Raw genomic sequence first — 8,118 nt, 5'->3', positions numbered from 1 at the left:
TGGCAGCAGCTCTTTGTTGCAGCACTATTTTTTTGCTGGATTTGTTGTTTTTTTGTTTTTAAAGGTGTTTTTCTGTCAGAGCCGTAGCAGCGACACGCAGCTAGTAATGACACGCCGCGCGTCTAGCAGACGGGGATCGAGGAAAGCGCGCGCACGTCCACGCTGAACGGGTTATTAATGAGATGCACGCTGTTTTTGAGACATTACATATTAAACTGAGCATTTTTAACATGGGGAGGACGTCAGTCGCAAAATAAAGTTTTGTTTACGTAATATATGTGTGTACTGTATTTATTATGTATATATAAACATAAACGCATGTGTGTACATATTTAAGAAAATTGTTACGTTTATATTATATATATATATATATATATATATTAAAAAAATTATATATATATATATATATATATATATATATTAAAAAATATATATATATATATATATATATATATATATTTAAATATATTCATAGGTTTTAATATATATTTTCAATATATATTCATTTTTATATCATTTATATTATATATAAATATATGTAAATATTTAAAAACATATGCCAATGTGTTTGTCTTTATACATATTACATGTAAACAAAAAGTTACTTTGGATGCGATTCATCGTGATTATTAATAGCACGGCGCAAAACTGAAATAAAAAGTCATAGAACATTTAAAGAAACTAATCAAATCATTTTAACTAAAATTAAAAATATATTTTTTAAAATACTATTAAATACGAATATAGCATTAAAAAAATGCATCCTTATAAGCTCAAAAATATTACTAAATATGAATATAGCATTAAAAATACACCATTACAAGCTCAAAAATATTATTAAATGTGAATATAGCATTAAAAATACACCATTATAAGCTCAAAAATATTAATAAACACCAATTACGATGCTGAAACATAGCGTATACAATGAAAAACTATTCACAGACAATTTATTCGGAAATATTCATATTTTTCATCAAATGCATTTCCTGTGAATATTGTTCTACCTGATAATGATATTTTATCTTGCGTCCCAAACATCACTTCCTATACTCTAAAACTAACAAATGCCACAATGACATCATCGAGCAGGAAGTGACATCGCCGTGGAGGGAAAAGAGCACAAACTTTAGGTATTAAATATTGGTAACACTTTAAAACTTTAGTATACTTTTACTAATTTGCTTAGTAATAGCTAGCAAGGCAGCTATTTTAAGTTTTTATGGATTAGTGATGTAGAATAAGGCACTGTTATGTGTTTAATTAACAATAATAAACATATATGTATATATATTTTTTGTATATGTATATATATATATATATATATATATATATATATATATATATATTTGTATTGTATATATATTTTTTTGTGTAAATGTATATATATTTTTATATTTTATATATATTTTTATGTATATATATTTTTATATTATATATATATATATATATATATATATATATATATATATATATATATATATATATATATATATATATTATTTTTATTTTTTTTTTTTTGTTTCTTCTATAGATATATATTTAGTTTTCTATTCTGACGCTGGACGGTTGTAAAAAACATTTCACTGCATGTCGTACCATGTATGTATGTGTATGTGACAAATAAAATTTGAATTTGATAATATTCACGCTAATAAGCAACTAATGGGTGTAACTGTAAAATAAAGTGCTATCTAAATACTGAGTTACATTAGTCAGGGGCGCGTTTCTCAAAGAGCAAGATCTGTCGTTAACAACGGAGTTCACTTCGGGACGTCTCCAAACAATAGAAATGGATGTGACGTCCTCATATTTTTAGGTGATGTCAATCGATCTGATCTTCAGCGCTTATTAAATATGTGATGTGAAGCAAAGCTGCTACAGACCAACTACAGTCAGAATACAGTGACCATCAGCTGACGACGACGACGACAGGTGTGTGTGTGTGTGTGTGTGTGTGTGAGCAGCTGCCTCAGAATCTCTTTGTCAGGTGTGTGTGTGTGTGTGTGTGTGTGTGTGTGTTTTCTGGTTATAGCAGCACAGGAGGCAGTGCAGTATTATTTTTGCACCAGTCTGCTGTGTGTGAAACAGAGATGACCTACTTTAAGAAGACGGCAGGATCTCGGGGTCCAGTTAAAGCGTTCACACCGTGACGTATCTAGACTGAGACGGGAAAGAAACACATCGGTTACATCTCAAAAACACAGCAGTCTTGGCGCCAAACGCGGATCAAACGAAGGCTTGAGAGGACTTTCAGAAGAGATCTCAATGAAGACCCAAACACTACCGACTCCAATTATGAGCTAAAGTTTGATTTCAACCATTAACTTCACCGGATTTCAATACCTACTTAGTATCAAACACACCAAGGTCACATTTTCACCTTATGATTTTATGCAGAAAATACGTTTTTTTTTGGAGAAACGTCATAAAAAACCCCCTGAGAAACATCTTACGGCATCAACAACAAAACGAACACGTTTTAACTGCATTTTTTTTATTTGAAACTGGAAAGAAAAAAGAAATTGGCAGCCATTGACTCCATATGATATTTCTGGGAAAAAAACAAAACACAAAACATATGCAATGTAAGTGTTTTGAGCCACTACTGAGAAAAAAACTAATTCTCAATGTTCAACATCCGTCGAGGAAACGTGATTTTAATGTTATTTACGATTATTTGTGCGCATCTAGATTTGGAAAAACACAAAGATGCCTCGATTGTTTCTGAGGTGCCATCGACTCGTTCGGGTTTTCCTCGTTTTTTCTAATCGGAACACAACACGGAAACGAAAGTCGGAGATCCCGAGCTCAAGCAGCGGGATCCGAACTACCGCTACTCGCGTGCACGTCTGACTTTGACGCATAAAAACACGTGATCAATGACGTCTCTCGAGCTGCAAAAGAGCGAGCTACGAGACAAACCTCATTACGCTGTGCATTATTTTTTCCGTTTCATTTCATATGATGCACCGCTTACTCGCGTTCACGTTTTGTTTTTTGCACGTTATGAAGCAGCGTGTGACAAGACGTCTGTCTCGGTGCCTCTGTACCTGCGTCTTCCTTTTCGGGGGTTCTGATCCAAACGGGGCGACCGAGGGGGAATCTGTTTGGATAAACATAAGAAACAATTATTCATAATTAAACATCACAAAAGCACACTGGCATATTCCTATTAGCAAAGCGATTTAAGCCATCTCGAACCTTGGCATTGCTTTAAAGTCTATTAGAAATTACAAGCTCAAATTGAATTTGGCTGGAGTTTGCACGGACCAACCTGCCAGCAATAAAACTGAGGGGTTTTTTTCCCATTTAAAGTGATACATTTGTGTGTGTGTGTGTGTGTGTGTCACAGGATACACTCGTCTCTCGTCCTTTTTCTTTGATGCCTTTCCCAAAATTCATTTTCTTCCATTAGATAAATGATTAAACGTCTCATTTACGCCTCCTGATTTCCTGCGACAACAAAACCTGCGATGTTTATGCACGTTATTTTCGAGATTTAACAGGCGCGCGTTAAATAGAAAACACAGGCAGCTCACATATTTACACGCGCTACACAAACTGTACGTGCATTTTAGACCTTATAATGGCCAATTTCCGATCACCGCTATATTTTGCAGCTTTTTTTTGGACATTTTGTGCACTCTAAGTACTGCTCAGGGGTGCAGTTTTATGATGAACGCATTTACGTTTGCGCTTTTGGCGGCTGCTTTTATCCAAATGAACATGCATTGCATTTGATTTAAAGTATACGTGTTTTTTCCGGTTCACGCATTCCCCCGGGAATCTAATCCATGACCTTGGCATTTCTAGCGCAAGCTCTAGTGTTAAAAAAAAACTAAAAACAAATATATACATGTGTATTAAAAAATAAATAAATAAATAAATAAATAAATAAATAAATATATATATATATTTTTTAATTTATTTATTTATTTTTTTTTTTTTCATTTATTTATTTATTTTTGGTTAATATGGTCTATTTTGCAATATGGTCTATAAGCATATAAAATGTTAAACGTCCATGAAAAAGATCACGCAGCCAACATGAACACACTGTTTAGTTTGTGCACTATTTCAAGTCATTCTCACACGCCTGCTGTCATCGGCTGAACATGATTCTGCATTTACATTCATGCATTTGGCAGACGCATAATCCGAATGGACTTGCATTGCTTTTATTGCACGCTTTTTACAATTTAGACGCTTTTATCCAAAACACATCAACCGGTCATCACCGAGGTTCCTCAGGGATCGGTTCTTGGACCGCTCATTTTGTGCATTGCCTAGAAATCAAACTCGTGACCTTGGCACTGCTAGAGACCAAAAATATATATATATTTTTTTTTTTTTAATTTAAATTCATTTAATAATAAAAAAGTAGATTAACAGGGTTTTTTAACAGTGTTTTATGTTAATGCACGCATTTACATTCATGCATTTGGCAGACGCCATATCTCGACATTTCTTGCATTGCACAACATACTTTTTTTTTATCACGTACGTTGCACTTATTAATTTAGCCGACGTTTTTGATCGTGCAAAGCACGTTAACTGGTCACCGGAGATCCTCAGGGATCCGTTTTCAGACCCCTCAGTTTGTGCATTGCCTGTGAATCAAACCCATGAGCTTGGCATGGCTAGTGTCATGCTTTACTGTTAAAGCAAGCTCTAAACGAATAAAAGCATATCTTTTTTTAACAGTATTTCATGTGCATATTTTCGTAAAATGCTGCATGACGAAGCTAACACAACACACTGCCCAGTTTGTGCACTTCAGTGCAAGAACACAGAACAACAAAGTGCAATGCTTTTATCCAAACAGACCTATTATAAAGACTTTTTTCGTAGTTCATGCATTGCTGAATCGAACCCATGACCTCTGGTATTGCTAATGACACGCTTTACTGTTAAATCAAGCGTTATATTAATAAACAAGCAGATTAATATTGTAAAATGTTGGACGTTGCATGATGAAGATCACATGCACTTCCAAGTTTGTGCACGTTTCTCACAGCATGTAGCCGGTGTGCTGTTCAGGTTAGTTTTATTGGGGCTTTATGATCCTCGACCTGCTGTTAGACTCATAAAACACAAGACGGAGGATCCTAATTACAGCAGAATAAGAGACAGACAGGGAAAGCATCTCTCTCATTGTCAGGCACACGCCATCCCGTCGTCGATCACTCGCTTGCAACACAGACTCTCAGAGAATAAATATGGATGCACATCTAATAAACTATTTCCAGCGACGCATCGGTCCGAAGTTAACCCGGGTCAAAATCCGGAGCTGAGCATCTCCGAGAGATCTGATGCAACTCATGTGTGTTTTGAAGGTTTTGGCCGTCGTGTAAGCGATCGATCAGCTTAAGAGTTCACGATCGCACAATTGCGGAGCGCAAAAACAGCTTTAAGCGGCACGGGTATACTTGCATCAACAGCCAAAAATACACTGTATAGGTCAAAATGGTTCATCTTTCTTTTAATGCTGAAAATCATTAGGTTATTAAGTCATTTTTACGCTTTCTACCGTAAATATATCAACACCAAAGTTTAGTTTAGTAATGTGCATCGCTAAGAAGTTCATTTGGACAATTTTATAGGTGATTTTCGTAACATTTGATTTCTGTGCACCCTCTGGTAGCAGATTTTCAAATAGTTGTCTCTCGGCCAAATGTTGTCCGATCCTAACACCGTACATCAACGGACAGCTTCTTTATTCAGCTTTCAGATGATAAATCTCACTTCAGCTACATCTCAGAAACACAACCTCTGTAAAGTCTCGGCCCCGGGGTCTTCTTAAACGCGGATCAGATGAAGGCTTGAGAGGATTTTCAGAAGAGATCTCCAATCAGAAATCAGAATAAAAACTCAAACACTACTGACTCAAATCATCTCTGGGAAAAAGTGACATCTCTGACAGGTCAATGATCCACAATTTCCGTCCTTACTCATCGCTCTTACTAGAAACCAGAGAAACAACTTTACGAAGCCACAGCTTAAACGCGACGACGCTAATATTAAAGGAATCGCTGATGGATGCCCTGCGGCGAATGGGTGCCGTCAGAAAAAGAGTCCAAACAGCCGATAAAAACCTGACCATAATCCACGCCACATCTGGAGAAGACAAAAGCTGAAATTAAAATGCATTACAATGTTTTTAACTAAAATAGGCCGTATCTGAGCAGCCTTTACAAGCCAAAACAGCCAAAAACGAACATTCGACTTTTTCACCGGAGGATTACGGACGTTTTAATGCTGGATTTGTATCAGCTTCTGTCTTCTCCAGATGTTCACCGATAGACCGGAGCGCTGTTTTTCACCGACTCTCATTCCGACGGCACCCATTCGCCGCAATGCTAAAACTGCTTTCGTAACAATCCCGCAGTCCTACCCCTATCACAAGCGCTTCGCAGCGCAGTACCGCTTTTTCGTTTCTGTAAAATGACAAAGAACCGAAGGCTTGCTTTCCGTGGTAATCAACAAAGAAAGAGTCGCTGAATCCAGAAGGTTTCTTTTAATCACAGCGGTTCGCAGCCGCTCGGTGTTTGCTCAGAGAGCGCCTGACAAACACCAGCATTTCCGAGCATTTACCCAGAGATATTCCCCGACAAACACAGATGTTTCCAAAGGCGCATCTGCGCACGATGAAGCTCCACCGCTGGAGTTTATTCCGGAGGTTTCTGGACGCTTCCGAGGGCCCTCGGTTTACCGGCGCGGCGACTCAACAGACAACACAAGACACGGCGAGGACCAATCAGAGCCGCGGACGAGTGCGTGTTCGTTTGCCGGAGGTCAGCGCGAGGTTATCGCTCACCAGACTTTTTATCCTCCTAGCTGGCCTTAACTACTGTGTACTTACATCAAAAAATATTGCATATCATAACACTTTAGGTTAGGGACGGGTTAGGTGGTATACGCAGGTTAAAATGTAAGGGATGGGTCCAACTGTAAACGTAATTACGGAAATTATTGACAGATGTAATTACATATATTTTATAAAAACGTACACAATAAGTGCATTGCACCAAATGATCAATTTAAACGTAAATACATAGTTAAGGCCACTTAATATAAAGCGGGACCCAATATTTGTCCGAGATGCAACTGTTTAAAAAAAACATCTGGAATCTGAGAGCGTAAAAAAATCGAAATATTGGAAAAATCACTTCTGAAGTCGTCTAAACGAAGTACTTATCAATGCATATGATGCATTTATGGCAGGACATGTACACAATATCTTCATGGAACATGATCTGGACTTAATATCCTAATGATTTTTGTCATAAAAGAAAATCATTTCGACCCATAGAATGTATTTTCGGCTGTTCCTAATATGCTGCTTATGACTGCTTTTTCTTTCATAAAATGTCAACTTATGAATGCACGACTTTAAAGACTTATCATACCCTTTTTTGAGGTTAATGAAATACTGCATTCATAAGAATCATGCAATGACTTAATAGTATATTTATTATAAACGAGGTAAACATAACTAGGTATGGATCTTGTGAAATTTTAAATATATATCATATTGAAGGTGCTTTATTTTCTTCTCCGAACTAAGTTTTAATGTCAATTAATTTGCGAAATTGACAATCAATTTGGATTTCATTTACGAATACATTTGTCAGTATAAAAGGTTTTATTAGTTTAATCTACAGTATATAATGAGAAAATGATTATGCATGATTAATATTATTAGTTTTTTTAATTTTCTAATCTCAGCTCGTTAAGCTTCAGTGGCATTTAAACGGTGCAAATGACTTCAATCAATTTGGATTTAATTTAATTTATAAATAAATTTGTCCGTAAAATTAAAAAAAAGTTAATAAACGTTAATTTTTTTTTCATTGAAAGACAAATGTTCTCCATCGTTTCAGTTTCAGCCAGTCTTTAAATCAAGCACGCAGAAGTTTCTCAAACATTTTGTTTTTATAAATTAGTACAGTAGATGACACTATATACAGAAAATCATATATTAGTTAAATGCATAAAAGGTACAAATGCTGTTAAATATTCAATGTAGCTATATCAAAGATAAATGCATTAAATTTGCATTAAAAAAAGCAGTAAAGATCAGCTACAGTACAAAAAATACACTTTACAGGCCTG

The 8,118-nt window shown here is 35.8% G+C and overlaps 1 long non-coding RNA gene across 2 annotated transcripts in view; it reads right to left on the bottom strand.

Moving 5' to 3' along the window:
* Window positions 1–2,107: 2,107 nt before the first annotated feature.
* LOC122340951 overlaps window positions 2,108–8,118 on the bottom strand; it is a 31,297-nt gene continuing 25,286 nt past the window's right edge. For both annotated transcript variants that reach the window (XR_006250399.1, XR_006250400.1), the window contains 2 exons: window positions 3,054–3,106; window positions 2,108–2,163 (listed from right to left, as the gene is read on the bottom strand). This is a non-coding gene — a long non-coding RNA (uncharacterized LOC122340951). The remainder of the gene's footprint in view (window positions 2,164–3,053; window positions 3,107–8,118) is intronic.

Source organism: Puntigrus tetrazona, unplaced genomic scaffold, assembly GCF_018831695.1.
Source record: "Puntigrus tetrazona isolate hp1 unplaced genomic scaffold, ASM1883169v1 S000001111, whole genome shotgun sequence".
Classification (NCBI taxonomy): domain Eukaryota; kingdom Metazoa; phylum Chordata; class Actinopteri; order Cypriniformes; family Cyprinidae; genus Puntigrus; species Puntigrus tetrazona.
This window is presented reverse-complemented; position numbering and strand designations above follow the sequence as displayed.